A 9,837-nucleotide genomic window follows, 5' to 3' on the forward strand; every position below is an offset into this window, starting at 1 on the left:
TTAGATATATATGCCGAACATATAATCTATAAAATAATTCATATATATATATATATATATATATATATTATATTTGGAAGTAAAAACATAGTACGAAAAACACATGGATGATTATCAGACTCATTTATCAAAAAGGTATGTAGTAATTCACAAGTCACAACTCAACACAAATTGTTGTGGTATTTTAATAAAAATCTTAGTAAAGTAAAAATGGGAGGAATAAGTCATATAAATATGAGAGTAAATATAACCCAATTAATGTAGTAGCTCTCTAGATATAATGAAGAACTTTAGTGTAGACTTCATAATAGTAAATGAACTGTTAGATAATATTTGAGAAAAGAAGGGACATGATTTATGAATTCTCAATTGGACGTATGGTGATTTGGGCGCTCTTTTTTAGGCGTATAAATACACTCTTTTTTAGGCTTTTTTAATTGCTAGTTTGGATTGAAAGTGTGGGAAAAAAAAGTAAAATAGAGTTGGTTGAAAATTCATGAGAGAAGAGAAGTAGAGTAAATTCATGAGGGAGGGGGAGCAATTTCCGGCCAACGCTACTCTACTCTATTCCCTTTCTCTTACCCTCAATCCAAACTTGCCATTACAGCTAAAAAGCAAGTTCTTTTCCAAACTTTTTCTATAGGTTCTATTTTTGGAGTATAAAATGTGTTATGTCTTTCCCAAACTTCCTTCTATAGATACTAATTTTGGAGTATAAAATGTTTTTTTTTTTTTGAAGCCGAGTATAAAATGTATTATATTTTGTGGAGTTTCTACCTTATAAATTTACATAAGGTATATATAGAGGGTACCTACAAGCTTGGCTTATTACATCGTAGGGATGACGTACCATAACCTCAGCACCATCAATCTTACCAAGAGAGCAAATTGGTTTGTGCCTCAAATTTTTGTCACCCACCAGTGCCACCACTCTACAACCATTCGTCAACAAAATATAATTATTTTAAGTTATAATTTCTTATATTTTCTAACACTTTGAGACTGAGTTTTGGCTATGAAGTATATCGATGCTTTGTCCCACATATACACCTAATGCCACCCCCCAAGCTGGAGATCTCAGCTATTCTTTTTGCAAAAAAAAAAAAAAATCTTCTTTTATCTTACCCTTCTAGATGGCTACCGTATCTTAATTGAAGAAGATCCAACACATAAAAGCTCATAAAGTAGGACTAATGAAGAAAAATAAACATGTAAAAACTATGAGAAAAAAGGGGAAATGATAATGATTAGTGTATAAATTATTTTGCTTAATTGTTTTGTTGATACTCTTTATGTGATCAAGTTTAATAGTACTGGAAAACAAATGAGACCGTAGAAAACAGTGTTACCGTGTCCAAAGATTGGCAACGAGGTTTTTCACTCTTCGTTTTTATTCACCGGTAATTCCTAGTGGCATCACTTGAATAGACATCAGTGAACATCTCCTTGTTTGTGTGTGTGAGGGAGGGAAAAAAAAATTTATAATAAAATGGTCAAGTATAATGCACATGCTTACCACTCATCATTCAAAATTAATGGAACTGTAATAAATGAGTCAATTAGTATAAAATTTTGGAGTAATGATTATCACACACTTATTATTGCACATATATCATACACGTTCTTTTGAAATTATGTTTTCAAAACATGATTTTAATGGAATGTGTGCAATAGCAACAGTTAACAAATTTTAACTAGAATTTTGAATTAATTTGTTAGAAATCTTTTACATTCCATCCAAATCTTAAAATTTAATAATAATAATAATAATAATTTTAAGAACTGGGTTATACATAGTCAAAAGTTTATAAATGAATGAAATTGAATATAATAAATAAATTCTATGAATTCACTCAATTGCACATCAATTTTATAACTTGTTAATTTGTGTAATTATGAACTATAAATCCACTATATTTCGTTAACCACTTGTAGACGCACTAGCGAACAAGCGGTAAAATTTGGTACAAAAATATATCTCTTGGCGGGCTGATAAATTATTAAGGAATGGTTGTACTCTTTTGAATAGTTGTACTCTTGACTTAGATTACATCACCTCAGAACTTAAAAGTATCTCACTTTTTTTTCCTTTTTCTTTTTTCCCTAAAGCATGTCCACGTCTTTTCTATGATAAATCAATTTCAAGGTACCCATTGTTTCCACCTCAATGCCCCACGATCGAAATACACAACCTCATTGGCCAGACCTGCAAGTCAAGGTTTCACTAACTTTCACCAAATTTATGTCCTCCTCACAAGCCCTAGAGATCATAAATACTCCAAAACTCTCACTCATCCTCACTACCACACAAATTTGACACCAAAACCTAACACGAGACGTAGAGATTTCACATACCATACAAACCTATATTCGCTACGTGTAGTATAAACCCAACACTCATTCCCTCAAACAAGCTTGGTCTTATATACAAAACATATCTCCTATTAGCCTAGCTAAGCTGCCTTGGTATCCATATTCTCTCATTCATATGGAAGAACAACAATCCAAGAGCATGGCTCAACAATTTTCTAGGAAACCCAGTTGCCGGATTCCATCATTTTCCTCTGAACCAAACAAGACCACTACTATGGGGCCTGAAAATTCAGTCAAGACTATTCACTATATTGCTTTGCATGGTTCTTCTTTGGCTCCTATGGAACATAATCTAGATTCTGCTACTGAGCCTGAGGCAATATTGCAAAGAGAATCAGGACGAGAGAGACTGAAGAGGCATCGAGAAGAGGTGGCTGGAAGGGTTTTGATACCCGATACATGGGGTCAAGAGGGTTTGCTCAAAGACTGGATCGATTATTCTTCTTTCGACAACTTGTTAGCCCCCAAAGGACTCATGTCAGCTCGTGAATCACTCATTTCACAAGGAGGTCGAGGAAGTTCTCAACGTATGAGGATCGAGGGTAGGTGTTGAACTCTATCTTTCAGCTCGGATTTACTGTTAGATCTAAGAAATAAAATATGAACCCGAAAATAGAGACTCTCCCAAGAGGATCTAGTTGTTGTAATAAAAATATTTGTGATACTGTGAACATAAATTAATTTCTTTCTTTTTTTGATGAATTATATTAAATAAATTCTACTATGTGAAGTTGTCTTGTTCAAGTAATTATAATATAGCACCTTTTTTTTTGGTTTGAAGTAATTATATATATTTTTTGTTGAGTATAGAGTTTTTCTTCTTTTGGCAAGTATTAATTATTAACTATAGGAAGAAATTGTTATTTGTTTAATTAAAGATTTTATGTGTAAAAATATTTGTTCAAACTTCAAACCAACTAGCTGGGAATTGGAATGAGCACATATATGCTCACCCACTCTTAAGTCTTAACTCATAACATGAGATTTTTTTAAAAATATAATAGCAGCACTTAAATATTAGGTAGTGGATTTGTGCACGAGAATAAGGTGTAAATTAACTAGACAATTGAATTCAACCAGAAAGGAAAATTAATTGTGTTTATGTATCATTTAGAGAGAGTTATAAAAAATTTAAAAATAAAATTGATCATTTAAAAGAGGAGCATGTGGCAGATCGAAGATTCTAGTCTAGGGAGAAGATTAAAAACAAGGGTGAAAGAAAAACTAATTCCAAAATTTTTAACTAATTATGTAAACAAACCTTAATGGTCATATAAAATATAATATGATTATAAACTAAAATTTATTTTTGATGCCCAATGTCAATCTACTCTATTTTATTGACAATCTTTCAGAATTTTTTTTATTCATATTTTCAAATCATTGAAAGATTTATATTTACAATTATTTATCTTTTTTGATGTCATTAAAAGATAAGTATTATACATGCACTTTTGTTTATTTTAATATATCGATTCTACTTTTTTCAGTCAAAAAAGAAAGATAATTATTAAGCTCAATTTAATTATGGCTAAAATATACTTTTAGTTACTGAAATTTATCCATTAAAAAAAAATTCTGAAATTTAGTCCAGATTTGATTTTTCTTCCCTTAAATTTAGAAATTTACCTTTCCAATTTTAAATTTTTTAAAAATATATCAGTTTTCATTTTTCACCCACGTCTATGATTAAAGAAATTACATAACTTAACTAAATGCTTATATGGTAGCAAAGACAATTTTTCTCCACCTTGCCTTACTTTGTCTTTCCTTATTATTTAAACAAATAAATCAATACTAGTTTATATAAATGCTTTTTATTTATATTGTGATATTGTCTTGTTAAACACTTGGATGATATTACTTAGTTCTTGATAAAAATTAGTTTGATTTGTTGGGATAAATTTAGTTGTAATTTTAAGTATATTTATATTAATGAAACGTGTTTTATTAAAAAAAAATTATAATAATTGTGGGACAAATTAACACGGAGTAAAAATTTATGAGGCAAGGAAGGGGCAAGTAAGTTTTCTTCGTCATACAGAGTGAGGGCGGGGATGAGACAAGATAAAACCATTCGGGACGGGAGTGAAGATCCTATCCTTTGGCTTTGCGCCTCCCCTCTCCATTGCCATCAATATTGTGTTTTAAAAGGATAACCTGGTCTAGTATAAATAATAGAGGTAGATTAACGGAATGAAAATTAAAAAAAAAATATATATATATATATATATATATATACATATATATATCTTTTGAATTTTTTTAATGATAATATTATTGTTTTAAATATGACAAAAGACTTGAATTTAAACAAAATTTCAGGGACAAAAAGTACTTTACCTCTGAGGCTCTAATTAATTATTAGTATATTCAGTGTAATCGGTTTCTTAAACCATTAGGTCCATTATACAATTTGACTCAGTACAATCATTTTATGCTTAGAACTATAGATATATAAGTTATACAATTCAAAGACATAAACAAAAATAATTTATTTATTTTCATCAATTGAATAGCTTAAAATTTTAATTAATATATAAGAAATTCAAACAAATAATAGTTTACCTCAATTGGATCTTACACAATATTCTCAATAATTACTATCTCTTGATTACCTCCATTATCCAGTATCCACAATCAACTCAATCTGCTTTTATTTGAATTCTTCATCAAACTTTTGAAAAGTGTTATCTTCAAGTTTCAATTAAACAACTTGTTGTAGGTCTTGACTCTTGATCTTTTTCAACCACTTCAAAATCTTCTTTAGAAATTTATTGCATCTTTTCAATCCTCAAACCCTTTTCGTTTCTTGACACATGGACTTGGATATGATCATTTTAGTTTTGTGGTTGACCTTTCATGTTTCGACATATTCCTCTTCATATGATATACAGATCTATAATCAACATTTTTTTATCTAGCATATCATATTAATCATGTATAAACCATAAATCTACTAACAACTTTTTCATTCTTTGCCATGAGAGAATTGGATGCCTACCTCAATGCTCACTATCTATTTGAATGTCTTCCCACCATTCTCTTGCTTCACCATCTAATTTATTAAATGCAAGCCATACTTTTTTTTCATCACAAATCTTCCAAAATTTAAAATACTCTTCCAAATCAAAAAGGTCAATCAACAAATTCCAACCTACTCATCATCTCATAAAAAAATGGAATGTTCTTGTATTTAGGAGTGTCTTTGAGTAAATTGATTGTTATTACCGTGGGAGTATCTCCTAGGAAGAGGCTAATTTGTTATGTATGGATGATGAGATTCCATTGATACAGAGCCAATTCTAATAGACTTATTGGAGGGTCCCATTGGCGTGCATCCAGTAGGAATTGAACCTACGAATTCGCCAATTATGAGTTGGGCGCTCTAACCATTTAGCCATGGATGCTTAGCGGGGATCCTCGTACATGGTGAATAACCAAATTCCAATTGAAATGAAATCCTTAGGATAAATCAATGCAATTTAGGAGAACTCAATGAAAGGACATCAATTCAAATCCTGGATTTTTGAATTTAGAGAGATATTGAGAGAGATCAAGAATTCTCACTATTTCTTAGGTCATGGACCCAATTCAATTCAGTGGGATCTTTCATTCACATTTTTTTCCATCAAGAACGTTTTATAAAACTCTTGGACTCCCGAATTTGGAGTATCTTACTTTCACGCAATTCACAGGGTTCAACAAGCAATCGATATTTCACGATCAAGGGTGTAGTAATATTTGTAGTAGTGGTCCTTATATATCGTATTAACAATCGAAAGATGGTCGAAAGAAAAAATATCTATTTGACAGGACTTCTTCCTATACCTATGAATTTCATTGGACCCAAAAATGATACATTGGAAGACTCTTTTGGCTCTTCCAATATCAATAGGTTGATTGTTTCGCTCCTGTATCTTCCAAAAGGAAAAAAGATCTCTGAGAGCCTTTTCCTGGATCTGAAAGAGAGTACTTGGGCTCTCCCAATAGCTACTGTTTATTGTAGTTCGTGTAATACTTGTTGGGCATCTTGCTGAAGTAGAAGGAATTCCTTCCTAAGAACTCTTGTTTTAAGCTTTTGGTTACTAGAATGGCTATCGCCACGTTTAGTAGCCATCAGACTAGGATAAGAAAATACCTACGAGAAACAAAACACGTTTGTTTCAAAAAAATAACCTCAAATCCATGACCTTAAATCCATAATGAGAGATAATTTGAAATCCACTAATAAATAGAGAGATAAAAGTCTAAACTTTTATTAAATTGAATCTAAAGTGTAAAAAAAAAAAAAAATGTTTACAAATTAATAGACCTATTTAAAGGCTTCGTAAAACTTGATAGAGAAAAAAATATATTCTAAAATAAATCCTAGTTAATACCTACCTATAATACTAATAAGTACCTAATTTGATCTAGGAAGCATTAAAAGTACACAAAAAATTAAGAAATAAAATAACTTCAACTTAAAATAATGAAAAATATATAATAAAAATAATACTATAATTAATAAATTGTAAAAATTAAATGGTAGATTATGTACCCTACGTCAAAGACAAACTGTTGGTGGAGTCCTATTAGTTACTATTGATTCCAACTCTGCATCACTGGTTCATTTATATCTCAAATAGTCAAATGACACCTCATTCCCTAAAGGATGAGTTTTATTTTTATAAAAATAAAATTAGGGGACCAAAAATAAGAGAGATGCTATGTTCACAATATTTTTACAACATTTTCACAACAAATCACAGGTGGTTAATTGTTATTGGTTCAAATTTGAACCTAACATGAAAATTACTTTTTTGCCCCAACAATAACAACCAGTAACAACCTGCCATTTAGGATTTGTTGTGAAAATGTTGTGAAAATGTTGTAGACATATCATTTCTCCAAAAATAAACCGTGTCTACGAAACAAAAATGTATCAAAATTAAAATTTAAAAAGTGGACATTAAAAGAAGAACAAGTACATAATAGTGAGGACAAGATGTTTTATGCAACAATACAGAATTAGTTAAATTTGTTGCACACAGTATTTTACATACAGCTTAAAAATAACTAAAAAAAATAAAATTAGGCAAATTTTAATTGCTTTTGGAAGTGGATATAAAACAATTTGAAGGTGTGGTTTTTTCATGTTATTTTAATGTGTGGTATATGTTATTTTATTGTATTGTTTATATTATTTTATTGCGTTGAAAGTTAGAATAAAATCACTGATGTTGGGTGTTTTGTAAAGTGAGAAGGTAAAATAGATAAAGTAGCTTTTCGTGGGGCCATGTTGCTAAATTTATGGCTCCACCAATGTGAATGCTCTAACAAGCTACTTATTCCACTCTCACTTATCCTTTCTTTCTTCTGACACCATCTAAAATGTTATTTTATTTATTATACCATCTCACTTTACAATAAACCCAACATCCCAGATTTTATTTTTACATACAACACCTTAAAATAATATAAACAACTAAATAAAAATATCAATAAGTGAACAATAAAATAAAGAAAGAGAGGCACATTAAAATATAATTTTAAAAATAGAAACTTGCTACAGTAACGTCTTACATATAAGACGTTACCAGGTAACACATCTCTTTTGTGGTTTGTGTTGTATATATAGGTATATATAAGGATAGGTTATAATGATGATATAAGGTTGGAGAGTATTCATTTGTAAACTGAATAAAGTGAAAATTCAAATTCGAAATTTAGTATGTTCGATCGGTCGAAACTTTTGTTCGATTGATCGAAGTGGTGAAGAAGATTATCCTGGAGTCTCTGCCTATTTCAATTGGTACTCGATTTCTGTTCGATCGATCAAAAAGAGATTTCGATCGATACTCGATTCCTTTCGATTGATCAAGACTCGTGAAAACTGAATTTTTGCAGAATTTTCTGATAACTATTTTGAATAGTTGAAAATGTTTCAAGCCTTGTAAATGGTTTTATGAAACATTTTAACTATCCAAATATACCTTTTGAAGGGTTATAACCCTATGAGTATAAATAGTAAGTTTTAAGAAACTCAAGAAATCCTGTGGATATTCTCTAAAATTGCTATTTATAAAACCCAATAAACTTGGTTGTATCCTAGGGACAAGTTTGTAGAAACCCTTTAGCAACTTACGTATGGGGACAAAGATTTTCTAAAGATAACATTCAATTGTGCCTCTAAATCAATCACTAATTTTTATTTACTTGATGTGTTCATTTTGTTCTTTTATTATTACTGTTTGATTTGGTGAAATCCCTAACAATTTGATGCTATAAAATAAAAATAGGATATTTGGAGTATTACAATCCCGATACTAATACTCAAGCTGGGCTTGGTATGCCAATGTTCTTCTTTACCTCGCTCTTTTTTTAATTTTAACCACCTTTTCCCATCATAGTAGCAGCCCTGCCCCAAGTTCATCTAAATGCAAACTCTTACTTCATGGAGCAACAGTCTTTCTGCTCCCAATTCTGTGAAATTTGATAATGGATCAATTGCGAGAATCATACTTGTCAGTGCACAAATAACATCTGCTCCAGCTCAACTAAGTTATGCTTTTTGTTTTTGGTTGTGGCTTCCTCTGTGGTTAACCATGCAACAGTTTTCTCTTTGCCATTTTCACTCTTTATTACTACAAACGGCACTGGTATGAAATCTGTCCAATTCTAGTATGGTCTGCCAACCCAAAGAATCCAGTTGGCGTTAATGCCACCTTGAAGCTCACTTTAGAAAGAGGTTTGGTGTTACAAGATACTGATGGAACCATAGCCTGGTTGACAAACATCAGCAGCAAATCTGTGCCTAGCCTAAACTTAACTAACATGGGCAACCTCATGTTGTTGGATGAAAATAATGCAACAAGTTGGCAGTCTTTTGATCGCCCAACTAACACTCTGGTTGTTGTGCAAAAGTTGATGGCAGGGCAAAATCTCACTAGTGAAGGAGGATTGTTTTTGCTCTCTCTCACCCATGAAGGGTTGTCTGCTTATGTCAATTATAATGCTCCCCAATGCTATTTTTCTTATAATAAAAGTTATTGCAAAACCGGGTATGTTCAATTTCAGAATCAAAGCATCAGTTTCTTCAAAGTTGATGATTATCCATCACTTGAGCCAAAAAAAGGTTGAAATACCCATTACTTCTCAGTACATGAAAGAGTCTGACTGACATGTGAGACTGTATAATAGCCAATGGAATGAAGTGAAAGATGTTCTCACAGGATTCATTGGCAGCTGTGGTTACCCTACCGTTTGCAGCAATTATGGTATTTGTACAAGCTATTTTCGGCTAATCAATGACAAGCTGCGCTCCCTAACCATGGATGCTCGCTATTTACTCCTTAGAGCTCGGGAACATCACATACTGACTCCTAATAAATTACCCACCAGATGTAAATGCAGACCACTGACAAATGAGTTTAGAGAGTTGCAAACAGGCTTTGCTTAAAAGACTGTTCATGCAAAGTT

At 31.4% G+C, this 9,837-nt stretch overlaps 1 pseudogene; it reads left to right on the top strand.

The window, feature by feature from the left end:
* Nucleotides 1-2,488: 2,488 nt before the first annotated feature.
* On the top strand, nt 2,489-9,817 carry LOC142606418 (uncharacterized; annotated as a pseudogene).
* Nucleotides 9,818-9,837: the final 20 nt, after the last annotated feature.

The sequence above is a fragment of the Castanea sativa genome, chromosome 8 (genome assembly GCF_040712315.1).
Source record: "Castanea sativa cultivar Marrone di Chiusa Pesio chromosome 8, ASM4071231v1".
In the NCBI taxonomy this organism is placed as follows: Eukaryota; Viridiplantae; Streptophyta; class Magnoliopsida; order Fagales; family Fagaceae; genus Castanea; species Castanea sativa.